The following is a 16,563-nucleotide window of genomic DNA, read 5'->3' as shown; positions in this document are numbered from 1 at the left end:
CCGGCATCCACACTCAGGTTTTCAGGCTTAGCTCTTGTTTATTCCGTAGCTGAATGCTGAGCGCCAATATGGATAAGCAGTATTGTTCTGAAGCTATTTTCTTTATGATTCAAATATAGTCCTAAAAGAAACGGATGGTAAAAAGAGAAAAATCAAAGAAGCGGCTCTAATTATGCTAAATGAGACCAATTGTGTCGCGAATTCCTCGGCAGAATGTAGTAGGATCTGGTTACCCATATTGAAAGAGGAAGTTATTAAAAAGAAAATACCAGTATTGGTAAGTCAGTAACATATAGAGAATACATCATTTATATTTTTTAAATAACAAACATATAAAATCGGAATTTGGTATTTATTGAAGGTAAAATAAATGCAAGATCAAATACTTACCATGTCGGGATAGTATTATGAGGTTTTTTTCCTGTTTTTTCCCTCATAATTTACTATGGAATCACTAACAGGAGAATTTTACTGTCATCATGGCATGTATTTGTCTTTTTAAAGACGAATTACATGTTATGATCTTTTCTGACGGATATTCTCAAGTTAAAGTTGATTTCATGTAATCGAATGAACTATCTTATAAGTAAAGTCGTCCCAGGAACGCAACTCAACAATATTGGCAATATCATTTTAAAGTCGTCTACTTTAAAATGTATAATGTATGTCTGAATTGTCAATATAGATGAGTCAGATAAAATTAAATTATTAGAAGAATTTTTCACTAAGTAACAAAAACAAAATTTGTTTAATTTACTAATGTTTGTATTTTGAGAACGATTTCCGAAGTGGAAATTGAAACGTCCATAAACGTATTTTAACCTTTAATTGTGGCTTATTCCCAGTTAAATAGTAATTATGGATAAGCAGTGCTCACGTTAAAAAGATAGATATTTAGCTAAATAACACAATGAGAATGATCGCTGGAGTAATCAAATCTACACCAACACATTGACTACCAATGCTGAGCGACATTTCACCACCAAATCGACTGCGCTCCAGAAAATCTCCAATACAAACTGCAGAGTCAACCGCAGCCACAGGAGTCAACATGATCACCAAATGAATCCATGAATGGTCGGCAGCTCAACCAAATACAGCCATACTTTGCATCACAGAGACACCCCCTGGATTTGACCTACCACGTAAAACCTGGTGCACACTTAACCGCATCAGAACTCAACATGGTGGATGTGCAGATATGTTGCACAAATGGCGCAAGCTACCATCATCGTCATGAAGCTGCGGCGAGAACCAATCTATCAAGCACATAAGCCTACGAGGGCACTTCACAGGACTTCCTGTTTGCGATGATCGAATCGATTAACTATATAAACAACCTCGACGTTTGCCTATAAACTGGGCATAATTTAGGTATTTTTATATCGAGTTAATTTTAATGTCTGTTGCAATATTGTAGATATGTCGAAATGCCATACGCTAAAAAAATAAATAATAAATTTGGTGTAAGGTTTGTAATGTAATGTTCGGAGGTTTCGTTGTTTACAGCTTTGATGGCTACTCCAAGTTGCCTACGTAGTCCATTGTATATAAGTTAATCTATGTTGTTTCTAGGTCTTTGCCAGGTTCTCCTCGCACGACGTTTTTAGCAATGAATTTGCGAATGTGCAGGGGAACATTTGTGGTAAGTGTTGATTTGCGTTTAGTTCGTAGTGTAGATTGCCCTGCCGTTTTTTTGCACAAGTTTGCTGAAGTATTGAGGTGCTGTATATATGTCATATGTAGATTTGATCCGCAGATTAAGATTAGTGTTTTCTTCTAGGTAGGATTGAAAATCTGCCCAGTTGGTATTTTTTGACGTGAGTCGAGGAGAGGGTGGGTTGATCATAGCTGTAGTATTCAGGCTTATAATAACGGCTGTAAAATCCGACGAGAGATCATAGATGGACTCTATTAGACAGTTATGTCTAAGCACTCCTTTGCTTATGTATTAGTCCAGTAGATCTGGAAGTTTTCTGGGGTCACTCGGCCAGTACATAGGAATTCCGTTAGTGTGGCAATCATATTTGTTGTCAGTTATTAATTTTAGAAGATTATGACTTTTATTGTTTTAAGTACCCTAGTGTTTGTGTTTTGTATTCCAGTTTCTCCAAACTACGAATTTACTGCCAAGTAATTGAAAGAAGGCTTTTTATTCGTCTGTGCAGATTGCATGACGTGTTGGGCTGTACATTGCAGATATGTTAAATTGCCATGGCATTGCATTTACTTGATTGCTGCTTGTATTGTTTCTGTTACATATTTCGGCAATTCATGATGTGATATGAAGCTGCTGATGATTACCGACGAGCCACCAAGAGTTGTACCATCGGGTAGAGGTGTGCTGTGTGTGGTATAGAGCGGAATATTGAACGTAGTTAGATCGGTAAAGTGGGTTTCTGAAATGAGCAGCACATAGATTTTATTTAGCTTTAAAAAAGTAATTACTTCCTGGTAATGGTTTAGCAGGCCGTTAGCGTTTCGTGTGGCAACTCTAAGTATGTCTAAGAATTTCTTTGGTTAATAACTTGTGTTAGTTAGATTAATATCATACTATTTTGAGTCATGAGTTGTGAGAACATGTTTTTGAACTCGTTTAGGAATGTTATTAGTTGTTGTTTTGCGGGTGGCAACCATTAGGGGCTGTTGGTTTCCTCTTTGTGGTATATGTCTGTTTTCTACTAGTTTCTTGTAGACTAATCATCTCTTATAGTCAGAAGGTTAATCTTGTTTGCATATTGCATCCTTAGCCAGAGAGTTCCTAGGTTTTTTACACATATTATGAAGCTTCGCGCTAGTCTACAGTACCACCTACTGACCACTTTTTTTTCTTTGCTGGTGTTGTTCAGATACTTTTGTCCAGATTTGTTTCTTCTGCCAGGCTTTAATTTCACTTAGTTTCAAACCATTTCTTCTTTCTCACCTACTTTACGCAGTGTGGCTTCTGAGGAAGCATGGGTACAAATGCCGCATTATTTGCGTTGACGGTACTCTTGAAGAAATGTCGGGAATATAACAAGAGTGCATATGTATGCTTCATAGACTTTGGGAAGGCCTTTGACCGAGTGCAGCATATGAAGTTAATAGATGAATTAAAAACCATCAATTTAGACAAAAAAGACATTGTGTTTATTAAGGCTATATACTGGAACCAGAAAGCAGTAGTAAAGGTAAACGATATAGAAACAAATAATATACCGATTGCGAGAGGGGTTAGGCAAGGATGCGTCTTGTCTCCGACGCTTTTCAACGTGTCCTCACAGGTCATATTCAGAAAAGCCTGATGGGAAAAAAAAGAGGGAATAAGAACTGGTGGAGAAATCGTAAACGCCATGAGATTTGCAGATGACACGGTAATTATTGCTGAGAATATAGAAGAACTACAAACTTTACTAGATGCAATAAATAGTGCATTCAAATGGGACTTGGCATCAACACAGATAAGACCAAATTTATGATAGTATCAAGGAGTCCAATAAATAATGAACAACTAACTCTTGGTGGATAGCAAATAGAGAGAGTGACAAAATATAAATATCTGGGAGCTTAAATCAATACAGAATTAGATCCAGACCAAGAGATCAGGGCACGAATAGAAATAGCAAGGGCAGCGTTCTTAAAATTCAAGCAATTGTTTTTTGACAAAAATCTGAATACTACGCTGAGACTGAGGTTTGTTGAATGTTACGTCTGGTCCCAACTATTATACGGGGTAGAAACATGGACGTTAAAAGCGCAAATAGTTAAGAAGTTTAAAGCCTTTGAACTTTGGATATACCGGAGAATGTTGAGAATTCCATGGACTGCCAGGGTCACCAATGAGGAAGTGCTGAGAAGAATGGATCGAGAGAAAAACTTGTTGAGAACAATAAAAGTACACAAGACTGCATACCTTGGACACATACGGAGGAATGATAAATATAGTCTTCTGCAGGTCATCACGCAGGGTAGAGTCGATGGCAAAAAGGGAATAGGTAGAAAGAGGAAGTTATGGCTGCGAAATATTCGAGACTGGACAAACATGGCTGTAGACGAATTATTCCACTTTGCAAAACACAGAAAAACTTTTAGAAATGTGGTCGTCAACCTCTAGGAAGAAGAAGACCTACTTTACGTGGCCTTATAGTTTTTGAAATGGTTCTTTTATAACTTATTTAATTACTCTACATTCCCTCTCGATATCATCTTAATTTTCAAATTTTTGAAGTAGTAATTTAGTTGTCACATCTACCTGGAATTTCTCAGAAATATTAATATTCATAACTCACGACATTCTAGTTATTGTATGATACTCGATATTGTCTGCTCTTTAATCACCTCGCTTTTAATTTTGAAATCAATAATATATTATAATTACCATCAGAGTCAGCATCTGTTTCTCGATAGCTTCCAACATCTAATATGAATTTTGCCTGTTTGCTCTTTATTAGACAATTGTATTTTACTTGTATTAAAATTGGTGTTTAAAAAAATTATTTTATATCCCTCGAAAATATCCCGTTCTCGAAAGGTCACTTGAATATTGAAAAAATATTTTGGCGACCTCTGTAATACTACTTATCGTAATATATCATTGCCCTTTTTATAAATAATCCCTTTTTTAAATATAAGTAACATTTTATTTTATTTCAAACCCATAAAATATCTAATAAATTTCAGAAAGCTACAGTTGCGATGCCGTATCTCATTTTTTACAAAATAAATCTGCTCTTCTTTTTACAAGGGTAGGTCACATCTTGTGCACTAAACACATATATCCTCATCATTTTTATCTCTTTGTGCCCTTTCTCTATAAAATTTACTGGTATTTTTATAATGGCGGTGTATCGTAATAAAAAAAACTTATATATATCAAGAAAGCTGCTCAAAGCTAAAAAATGCGGCAGAAATATTTCGTCTGGTATCGATAAATACACAGCAGAAAACCAATCAGGATATTGTCTTTTCATGTCGTCTTTACCCTTCAGTGACTTCTGAAAACTGTATTTACTTATAATCTCTTTGTGGTTATTGACAAGCTGTCTACGAAAAAAGTTGGAAAAACTTGTCGCAGAAGTTAATAATAAATAGCGAAAAATAAAACAAACAATATATACAATGCCAATAATATAGCTTTTGTGGAGTAAATGCGAAATAAATGTTGTTGAGAAACTATTTGCTTTTGTTTATTATGTTTTTATTGCGTATTTGAAACGTATTTTACAAAAAGTCCTACATTAAATATGTAACTTCACACAATACATCCTGACAAGGAAGCCAAAGGAGGTAGTTAAGTCATTATCAAAGATGATATATATCGACACCCCCATCGAACAAGGTTGTAACTCATTTTTAGCGATTTTACAGAAGAGGTCTTCTTTATGTGCCGTCTTCTACCGAAGGTTGGCGACCATCAAACGATAGGTTTCTCTGTTTTGTGCCGCATGTATTATGTTCGCGGCTTCTGGTATTTGAAACCATTCTCTCAAATTTCTCAGCCAGGATTTCTTCTTTCTACCCAAACCTCTTCTACCTTCAATCTTGCCTTCCACGATAAGCTGTAGCAGACTGTACTTATCATTACGGAACACATGGCCCAGGTATGACGCTTTCCTCCTTTTAACAGTTGTTAACAATTCCATCTCTTTACCCATTCGTCTTAATACCTCTGTGTTGGTCACTCTGTCTGTCCAAGGTATTCTCAGTATGCGTCGATACAGCCACATTTCTAGAGCCGCTAACTTCTTTATAGTTGCTGCTGTTAACGTCCACCCTTCAACTCCGTAAAGTAGCGTAGAGAGTTCGTAGCATTTCGTGGCGCGCCATCGGAGGTTAACGTTTAGGTGGCGGTTGCTTAAGAGCTTTCTCATTTTGATGAATTTGGATCTTGCTATTTCAATTCGGATCTTAATCTCTACATCTGGGTCCCACTTATCATTTACTGTATATCCCAGATATTTAAATCGGTGTACTCTTTCAATACGTTCGGCTTCAATATTCAGGTCGATATGTTGAATGTTCTTTTTACTGATCACCATAAATTTAGTTTTCTTTCTATTGATCTTCAGTCCAAATTGGTTGCCAATCGTATTTACTGTATTTAGCATCATCTGTAAATCTTCGATATTATCGGCCAGTATAACAGTATCATCTGCATATCGAAAATTACTTATTAGTACGCCATTAATCTTGATGCCCTCGTTGTACTCTTCCAGTGCCTCTAGAAATATTTGTTCCTTGTACAGGTTGAGAAGTATATATATATATATATATATATATATATATATATATATATATATATATATATATATATATATATATATATATATATATATATATATAATATGTTGGAAATATCGGGTATGTGGTCTATATTAAATAAAAAATCTTTGTTTTTTCTAAAGCTCAATATTTCGCCATTTATTTAATAGCTTCATCGGGAGTAACTGTAAAAAACAAACATTTCAAAACACTGACGTACACTTAGATTTACAATACTTACAGAAATTAAAAGATTATACACATAAATAAAATTGAATATTAAAATAACATTATTGTTGATGAAACTGTACATTTAATAAAATGCATGTTAAAATTTAAAATATCTTTGAGCACGTTCGTTAACAATAAATAAGATGGAACAAGTAAAAATTATTTCAAAATGCAAAAAATAACAATGTAAGAAAACATAAGAGGAATAGTATTTCTTTAATTAATCATTAAGGCTAGTTAGTATGATTAATCATCAAGGTGAGTGTAGTTTTAAATTTTGTTTAATATATTGCAATATATGTTGCTTAATTGCCCCGTGTCTGTTTTATAATTTAAAGTTTGTTTATTTTTGTTAATGTGGTACATCTCCAAAAATAACCTACTTTTGTAATTTTCAGTCTGTGCCAAAATACGAGCATTGTTGTAGTCTAACAGATGACCGGTGTTTTTGTAGTGCTCGACAACTGCGCAAGAATTTTTTTCCTAAGCGGCAATCACTTTTATGCTGTGTGATACGTTGTTTTAGCCACTGCGATGTATGGCCAATGTAGCTGTTTTCACATCCTAGACACGGTATTTCATATACCACATTAGCCCTATATAAGGTTGGTACTGGGTTTTTAATTTTAGAAAAAAGTTGTTTGCTATTTATGGTATTGTATTTAGCTATATTAATATTGGAAACATCTTTAAATATGGATACGACAGACTGGGTTAGACCGTTAATAAAGGGGAGTTTTTTGTATTTGATAGACTCATTGTTAGAGTCAAGGATAGGACCATTATAGAAATGACTGCTGTAAATGAGTTTTTTTAAAATATGTTTAGGATAGCCGTTGTTTCGAAAAATTTTGTATAATATGTCCAGATTTTTTTGTAACAAATTATCATCAACAATGGACATTACCCTGTTTTTCATACCCAATACTGTATTATATTTTTGACGAGTGGTGTGGTTTGAAAAGTAATTCATATACCTTCCCGATGCTGTTGGCTTTTGGTACCAATCCAATGTCAAAATATTGTTATTTGTTCTTATTACCTTTGTGTCTAAAAATGGTATACTAAGATCTGTCTTGGTTTCAATTGTGAACTGAAGATGTTCATTAAATGAATTAAAAATGTTTAATGTGGTATTGATGTGATAAGATGGAACTGCACATATGATGTCATCGACATATTTATATATAAATGGTAATTCGAAAGGTAATTGTGTGATCACATTGTCTAAGAGATGATCAGTTACAATAGTAGCAAGGATGGGACTAATCGGGGAACCCATAGGTATTCCAAAAATTTGGGAGTAAAATTTTTCATTGAAACTGAAATAAGTGTTATTAAATATATATATATATATATATATATATATATATATATATATATATATATATATATATATATATATATATATTTATATATATATATATATACTACTTTTTATATATGCAATAAAACCAAACAATGGTTTTGATTTATTTTTCTGTGAACACTTTGTGTATAGAAACACGCTCCAGTCTTGATACTTTCCGAAAAGAACTTCTTTATCTTTGCGAATAAAAGATCTTAAATATTTAAGATACTATTTTATAGGGACTTTATTCCAGGACTCTATTATCCCCTTGCATTAAAATTATATGAAGTTTCCCATGAATTTTTTATTTCTTTTGTTTTTCAAAGTTTTATTAGTCATTTGAGTGATTTTATGGAGGCATAAAAAAGCTAGTTATTTTACCGAGACACATAAAAATTAATTTAATTTAATCTAAGACATACGTTGTTAGTTAAAAGCTGTTTACACTTAAAAATCCAAACGTTGTAGGAATGAACCTATTATAATACATGACAATGTGTCGATAATGCGGACTGTGGATATTCACCAGTACGTCATTGTATCTTTGATATCTGAAGAAACACATTAATTTTTTAATCTAGAATTAGAATAATATTATTTAAAAATCAATAAAACTACTAAAGGACAAAGATGTTTGGTGAAAAGGCAAATCTGGATGACTGACAAGGTAAATCTGGTTTAATATAATTGCAAAATAAAAAAATAACTTCACAGAAAACATGTGAATAAATCAGATGACCAAACACTAAAAAATAAACTATCTACAAAAATAAATTTAATAAATTAATTATTGAAGCTATATAATATCTTTCACAGTTTCATCTGTTGGAAGCACACCAATATGGTTTTAAGACAGAATATTCTACTTCAGATGTTATAAAGTTTGGTGTTTCAGTTTGATACATATTTATTTATACAATACATTCAACCAACCTCTAAACGATTAACGGAACTCGCAGAAAACCGTCCGATGTAGTAAATGGCACGATAAACTGCACTGGTGTTCTCCATATTGTTTAACACTTTGCTAAATTTTAGGTATAAAATAAATATTGCAAATGTGCATAAATACTTTACTATGGAAAGAGACACTGGTGGGCCTTTAAAGTCATTATTATGTATAAATCGACGCGTTTGTAACGCACTCGGGATAACTGAAAGTAATCTAAAAACTTTAATGAAGACTGTCAGATATTCCCCTCCGTCCGGCTCGCGGAGATAAGAATACGGCCGGGGTCAGAAAGCCCTGCCTGTCGTAAGAGGCGACTAATGGGTAGGAATAGGGAGGTGGAGAGCCGTCGTTTGAGGAGTCGGGTTGGTAGAAACGCACACGGTCACTTCGGCGACACACTCGTGGGACCACTCTACTCCCATTCCAAAAGAGCCTGGTGAGGTTGAACGAGCTGGGCCCGTAAATACCTCTCCTGACCTCGGTCAGGAGGGGTGTGGATATACCGCTCCTGACGGCGGCCAGGGGTGGTGTAGGTGTCCCGGCACGTACCCACCGGGAGATCCAAGAGTGGTAGAGGAGAGATCCTCGGCGGCGACCTGTCTACGTGTGAGGTGGAAATTCCTCCGCCTGCCGAACCTGCCCGCCCGTAGTGTGGGAGTAACAGGTAGGCAAGGTACTCACAACACAGGTACTACGGGGAAGGTGGAGCCCCCACGGGTCGCGTATAGTAGACGTGTCGTGGTAACCCCACGGGGTACCCCCACGGGGGGATCCACGGGACGTTTTTTGGTACGCGCCGCGTGGCACCTTCACTTTGGTGTCGGACTCGTAGGGGCAGAGGTTTCACTAAGAGCGTATGCCGAAAGGCCAGGAAGCTCAGGGTCCGGCCAAGTCTTTACTTGGAGGGCACGCCATTTAGCAATGTCAGATATTCTCAAGAAGATCTTACTGTGAGTGAGTTTCACTAAGACAAGAAAACAACTCGTGAACATTTTAGGAGCATTGACTTACCTGATGAAGAAAAATTTGAAATTCGCAATATTTTGTATCGAATGCGTGATAACAATCAACATTTCAGTTTGTATACTTTACTAGCCAAAATAAGAGAAAGACAAGTTTCTGAAATTAACAAATTACCTTTGCAAAGTGTTGAGAGATTTAGGATTCAAATTCAAAAAAGAAAATAATAGGTTACTTTTATGCGAAAGGAGTAGTGTGGTTCACAAAAGAATTAAATTTTTGAGAAAATATACTAGACTTAAATCTTAAAATGCAACATTCGTATACCTAGATGAGGCATGGATATTTGCCAAAGGTGGAACACACAGATAGCGAAGGCAAAAGACACATCATTCTTCATGAAGGAGGGAAAGAAGGCTTTATAGAAAACGCAGATTTAATTTTTTCTTCAAAATCAAAATTTGTTGATTACCATGAAAACATGAATGTGGATATGTTTGTTAAATGGCTAGAAGAGAAACTGTTACCTAGTCTGAGTGAACCATCAGTTATAGTTTTAGATAATGCACCTTAACATTCGGTCATTTTGGAGAAACAACCAAAACAGTTGTGGACCGTACTGAGCATAAAAAATTGGTTAGTTAAAGATAATATCAATTTTCCGAAATACGCGTTCAAATCAGAGTCACTGGAAATTTCCAAACGTAATGAAAAACCAACAGTTTATATAGTTGACCAAATTGTATCAAGTTATGGACATCAAGTATTACGCCGTATCACTGCCAGTTTGATCCTATCGAACACATCTGGGGTATATGTAAAACGTATTATAATAATCACGTTGGATGCAGTGGATACAGTGACGATCCAGTTAGGGAAATGTGGTAAGAAGCTCTTACAACTGAGAAGCATACATGTAAAACCGATAAAATCCACTTTTTCCAATTTTGAGATAAAAGCCAAAAACTTGTACAGCAAAATCCCATAACAATTTAAAGAAACATCATATTGGAAAGTAATATTAGTTATAAGTCATGTAATAAAATTCTAGAATTTTAATATATTATCTTTTTTTACTGTTTTAATTTTTAATTTTTTTTTAATTTATCGGGTTTTGCATGAAAACAGAAATTTATCGGTTTTTGTCTGAAAGATCTTTGCAATAGCACGATATTTTTGTTGTTAATAAAAGAAAATAAACGAACTAGAATGTGGAAAATTATTTTTATCATAAGTTTTTAACAATTTGAAAAAAGTAAAAAAGTAAAATCAAATCTAAAGTGTTGGTTCCTCTTTCAGGCTGTCACATACAATCCAATAAATTTCACCAGTATAAAATACGATTTCTTCATCAATTAAACGAAGATGATCCTGATCGTCGGCTTAAATTTTGTGAAGAATTTAGTAAAATCATAAATAACAACCATTACATAAAATATGGTTGTTATTTATGATTTTACTTAATTTAACAAACATTTAACATAACATACTTAAAATTGTAATCACATATGGCAGTGAAGTTTGGCCAATGAAACAAAGAACAGAGAACAGAGAAACAACAGAAATGGACTTCTGGAGAATAGCTGCAGGTAAATCAAGAAGAGATCCGATACCAAATGAGAGAATACGAGAAATGATGGGAGTCAAGCATACGATAGTTGATGACATAAAGACAAAACAGTTAATATGGTACGGCCATGTACAGAGAATGCCAGATGACAGGATTCCGAAACAGATTTTGACGTGGACACCACAAGGGAGAAGGAAAAGAGGAAGGCCGAGAAGAAGCTGGAGAGAGGGAATTAAAAAAGAACTAGAGGAAAGAGAAATACCACCAGGTCTATGGTTAAATAGAGAAGAATGGCGGTTAGGAGTCGTAAGGCATCGGAGAACGCTTTAAACCGATAGTAGTAGTAGTATAAATAATAACCAACATCGATTGTATAATACGTGTTTTTCCGACAAGTGTACTTTTATGTTCAATGGTGAAGTAAATAGACATAATTGTCATTATTGGAGTAACAGTAATCCTTAGACTTCGGCAAATATGCAAATAAAAATGTAGAAAATATGCGCATAAATATTCACGTGTTTACCCGAAAATATGCAAATATTTTACAAAATATGCATACAAATAAATAAAAAATCGTAAAATAGTAACAATTTTATTTAAAAAAAAGTGTACATTACTAAATATTTCCTACTATTCATTAAGATTTACATTTATTTTAAGTAACTACATCATTTTTAAGTATGAATAAACTTATTTAGAATTATATTAACAATAAATGACCAAGTGGTGTTCAAAATTTTCTAACAAAAACTTGTGGCTTCTGTCTTAATACAGTGTACTGAGTACAAAACAAAACTAAAATTTGATTTTATAAATGAAAGTTCTTGTTGAAGCAAGTTACTCTGAAAAATTTGTTTAGAATCCAAAAGAGATTGGGAACTTTCATCTGTTAACGTATCAATTATGTTCTTTATTTTAACAAAATGATCTGCATAAAAATTAGCTGCTTCTAACCATGTTCCCCATCGCGTTAAAATAGGTTGTGGTGGAAGAGGAATGTTAGGTAGCATTTCTTTATAAAGTTGAATTCTTATAGGAGATTTAAGAAATACTTTTTTGAAAAATATTTTTAAATTTTGTCCTGCTTTCACCATATAAGGAGCAGCATCCGATAAAATAAGCAGTAATTTATTAGAAGGAATAGTTGTCGGAAGAAAAAAAGTTGCTAATGTTTCTTGTATAAAACGCGAAATTGTTAAAGCATTTGTTTTCTCAAGTTGCTGGCATGAAATAAGATGAGATTTTGGTAAGGTATCTTCTTTAAGAACACCAATCAATAAATGAGCAATATACTTTCCTGAGGAATCAGTGGTTTCGTCTACAGATATGTAAAGATAATTATCTGCAATTTCTTCCTTAATATTAATTAACACCGACGAGTATAGCCCGTTCACATTATTTCTTCTTAGAGACCGATCACTTAGAACATTAAGTTTGCAATATTTTTTTAGAAACGAACTAAAATTTACATTTGCTAATTTTGAAAGCGGTATGTTTGCAGACACTAATGCGCGACACAAGTGTTCATTAAAAGTTTCTTGCTCATCTAATTTTTGTGAAGTAGATTGGAAACATTTAGCCATTGAAGTTTGATGTTTTCCTCCTATTTTTCCTTTTTTTTGCAATGTGTGAAGCAGTTCTCACATGTTGGTCTATCTGAAATTTCTTCTCACATGCTATCTATAAATAAAAATAAAAACCTTTATTTTAACCCAACCTTTAAAATATAAAAATATACAAGGTGTTTTTGGTTAATCAAATAACTGGTTTGGAAAAAAAAACACTCGCTAAGTGTTTTAAATGCAGTATTAATCCACAAATTAGTTTTTGTTACTAACCATTAGTACATCATATAACTTATTTTAAAATTCAACAAAAGTTTTTTTTTGTTAATTCAATTACAATAAAAATAATTGTGTTTTAGAATAGCTGACTTCATAAAAAAAAGTAAAGGTGAAAAATTTTTCTAAATACACACCATTGTATTGTACCATGGACAATTTTTTCTCACTAAAGGAAGCTATTTCAATTTTTCGAGAAGTATCTACAGTCAAACGTTGTAAGTGTCATTTGGAAACACCCTGTATGTATGAAATACCTATTAGATATTTAATAGAAAATATTAGATACTTACAATTTTGCCACAGACTGACCAGTAGATTTTTCCCATATCCATAGACAGCTCTTTATAAGGTTTAATCCAAGTTGAAGCACTGGTTGTTTTAGGCATTATAAAATCATAATATTCCTTTTTGTTACGCACAACGAGTGTTTACGCTTTGAATATCAAAACAAAAATGATTTACAAATCTGAGCATCAAATTAGAAATGTTTAGGTACCTAATTCAATAAACTGGGAGATTTTGGAAAATCCCTAAATTAGGAACAAAACTATTAGCCGTTTACCTGCTGTTAAGATACAATAAATTGTAGATAGATTTGGGAATTAGATCATAAAATGCAAATGAGCGAACCCTTAGCGATTATCCAATAACTGAATGCCTCAGTGACCGAGACTTTCTAAGAATGTTGAGGGCTACTTAAATTGATCTTCTTTGAAATTGTAAATGTTTTGTACCTGTAGAGATTACGTACTTAGATCATTTCTTGATTAAAATGACTACAAAATTTTATACAAGAATTGAAATAAATTGGTATGTTTAAAAATTTTCAAATACAGTATAAAAATCTGAACTTTTATGCACTTTATGCAAACTTTTATACAAATATGCCAAAATATGAAATATTTGCATAAAATATGCACAATATGCAAAATATGCAATATGCATATTTGCCGAAGTCTAGTAATCCTCATTTATTTATTGAGACACGTACGCAAATACCTCAGAAATTAAATGTATGGGTTGGCATTTTAGAAAATCACGTTATTGGACCATTATTTCTTGAAGGAAATCTCACTTGATCAGCCGGTCCTCACTCGGCACTGAGGAGTAGGCAGATTGAGACCTTAGTGCTCTTTGACGGTTCTTGTATCTATAGGGAACACGATACTAGTAAGTCACGAGTGACGGGAATAGGTAGATTGAGATCCCGAACTCGAACGGAACCGTATTCTTCTTGAAAATGGCTCCAAAATGAGTGCCAAAAGAGCAATAAATTCTCATCACGGTTCTTCCCGAAAACTTGATAATTATAATTTTAAAATTCCATACACAAAATCAAATTAATTATGATCTAATTAGTAAATTAAAACAAAAAATTTATGTAATGAATTTTAATGTAGACGGTAGATTAATAAATATAATTAGTTCCCTATCCAAAAAACTCCTTCCCGAGTTCTGTTTATAAAAACAAAACTGTCGACAAACTCCTAACAATATTTATTGCTCTTATTGGAGGGCCAAAATTCTTCTTAGCTATGCTTCGCTCCAAGAATAGTAAATTATTTTACTTACAAATACTGCAACTACAGCTTTCAACACTTTCTTTGCACTACTTTTCACCACAATAATTTTTCTTATGCCGGTTTAAAAAAAAACTATCGGTACACTCCTATCAATTTTGTCTTCACTCGCTTCAAGTCCCACAGCAGATGATGCTCCTTAGTTTTTCAATCTCATTCCCGTCTGTCTATCCCTTCCACAATTTCTTGTAATCAATCAAAATATTCTTTCTTTACATTCAACCAAATTCCAAAACTCTCCAAATTCTTAAAACTCAACTAATTTCAAATTTCTGTAATTGTATACAAATCATACAAGACAATAACTTTCTACTTTCTCCTTCACCGTTAGGTAATGACAGCTTTTGAGATAGCAGAAATGAATCCCTGAAAACCGCAGTTAGATATCATATTTCAATGTAAGCTATTATTTACAAACTAATCTTAAATCTATTGATTTCCATAATTTAGAAAGTCCCAGTTCAAACATAAATTTAAAATTGACTATTAAAGCCCCTATTAACCAAAACTACCATTGACTACCAATTGGCTACCAACACTATAAAATTAAAACCGGATATCTACAATATAACTATAACATAATTTTACAAATTGTGTGTCTTCTTCTTTTTTTCCTCTATAAATTTTTCTCTATATTCAATTTAATATATATATATATATATATATATATATATATATATACATATAAATATATATATATATATATATATATATATATATATATATATATATATATAGAGTCAATCTTTTGGAAGAAACCAAAGAATTTAAACTTCTGATGCGACTACATGAAATAATGAAATATATCAACGTGTTGATTTCGAGTTGTCAACCCAAACTTCAGAGCAAATACATCATCGTTCGAATAAATATTAAACAACGTGAAATAGAACTGTTTTTTGCTGGACCTTAAATCAAGCTGTCAAGACACATTTTTGTTTGCAATCTGACACCCACATATATCATGTCTTAGTATCGTATACATATTTAGAAGGTTTTACCGACCAGATGACACGAAATTGCTAAAACGGGATAGGTGCAAAATACAAATTGTAAATTAGAAAGTCTATGTTTTAAAATATGGCGTTAATATCTATACAGTGAAAACAACAAAAAAATCGATTAACTGGCCAATTATGACTGATACTTTCGGGTATTTTCCTTTGCTCAGATGAATTTTGATCCAACATTCACTAATAAAAAATCTAATTGGGAGAGCTTCAAAATACACCTTGAACACAAAATTATTCTTACTGTGCCATTGAGAAACACTAGGCAACTTGATGACTATGGCAGATGAAAAGTTTTTTTAAAAAATATCCAACAGTTAGCTTGGGAAAATACTATTACAATAGATTCTTTATTAAAAGGGAGCAACTATCCAAAAGAAATCAGAGAACTTATAGCAAATAAAAAAAAAAGTTGGCAGCAATACAGAGCTTCACAAGAAAAAACTAGTCTAAAATATAAAAAATTCAGCAATTGATATCTTTTTAAATAACTTAACAGCTGACCAGAACACAGATTATTTGTTATGGAAGGCAACAAAAAGAATGAAGAGACCAATTATTCATTCTCCTCCTATCAAATTGAAAAACGGCAACGGTAATTATCAACAGAGATAAAAGAGGATATAAATCCTAAGAAAGCTCAAGGATATGACCTCATAACAGGAGAAGTATTAAAACATCTACCAAGAAAAGCCATAGTTAAACTGACACCTAATAAACGCTACTTTTAGATTGAGATATGTTCCCATACTCTGCATTGTAGCCGAAGTTATTATAATCGCCAAACTAGGTAAACCTCTTAATGAAGTGACATCCTATCGA

The 16,563-nt window shown here is 33.2% G+C and overlaps 2 protein-coding genes across 3 annotated transcripts in view; one reads left to right on the top strand and one right to left on the bottom strand.

Annotated features, from left to right (window-relative positions):
- The window catches only part of LOC140451432 (somatostatin receptor type 2-like), a 1,059,667-nt gene that overhangs the window by 786,651 nt on the left and 256,453 nt on the right, over positions 1-16,563 (bottom strand). Inside the window, exon 1 of one of the 2 annotated variants that reach the window (XM_072545227.1) lies at positions 14,724-14,784. The exons of the other annotated variant lie outside the window; for it this stretch is intronic. The gene's annotated coding sequence lies outside the window, so the exon portion shown is untranslated. Of the gene's footprint in view, positions 1-14,723; positions 14,785-16,563 lie in introns of those variants that run through there. 2 annotated transcript variants of the gene reach the window in all.
- Positions 1-16,563, top strand: part of LOC140451318 (uncharacterized) — a 41,117-nt gene that overhangs the window by 21,444 nt on the left and 3,110 nt on the right. The window lies entirely within an intron of this gene.

Source organism: Diabrotica undecimpunctata, chromosome 9 (genome assembly GCF_040954645.1).
Source record: "Diabrotica undecimpunctata isolate CICGRU chromosome 9, icDiaUnde3, whole genome shotgun sequence".
In the NCBI taxonomy this organism is placed as follows: domain Eukaryota; kingdom Metazoa; phylum Arthropoda; class Insecta; order Coleoptera; family Chrysomelidae; genus Diabrotica; species Diabrotica undecimpunctata.
Note: the sequence above shows the minus strand (reverse complement) of the source record. Positions and strands in the feature narration are given on the sequence as shown.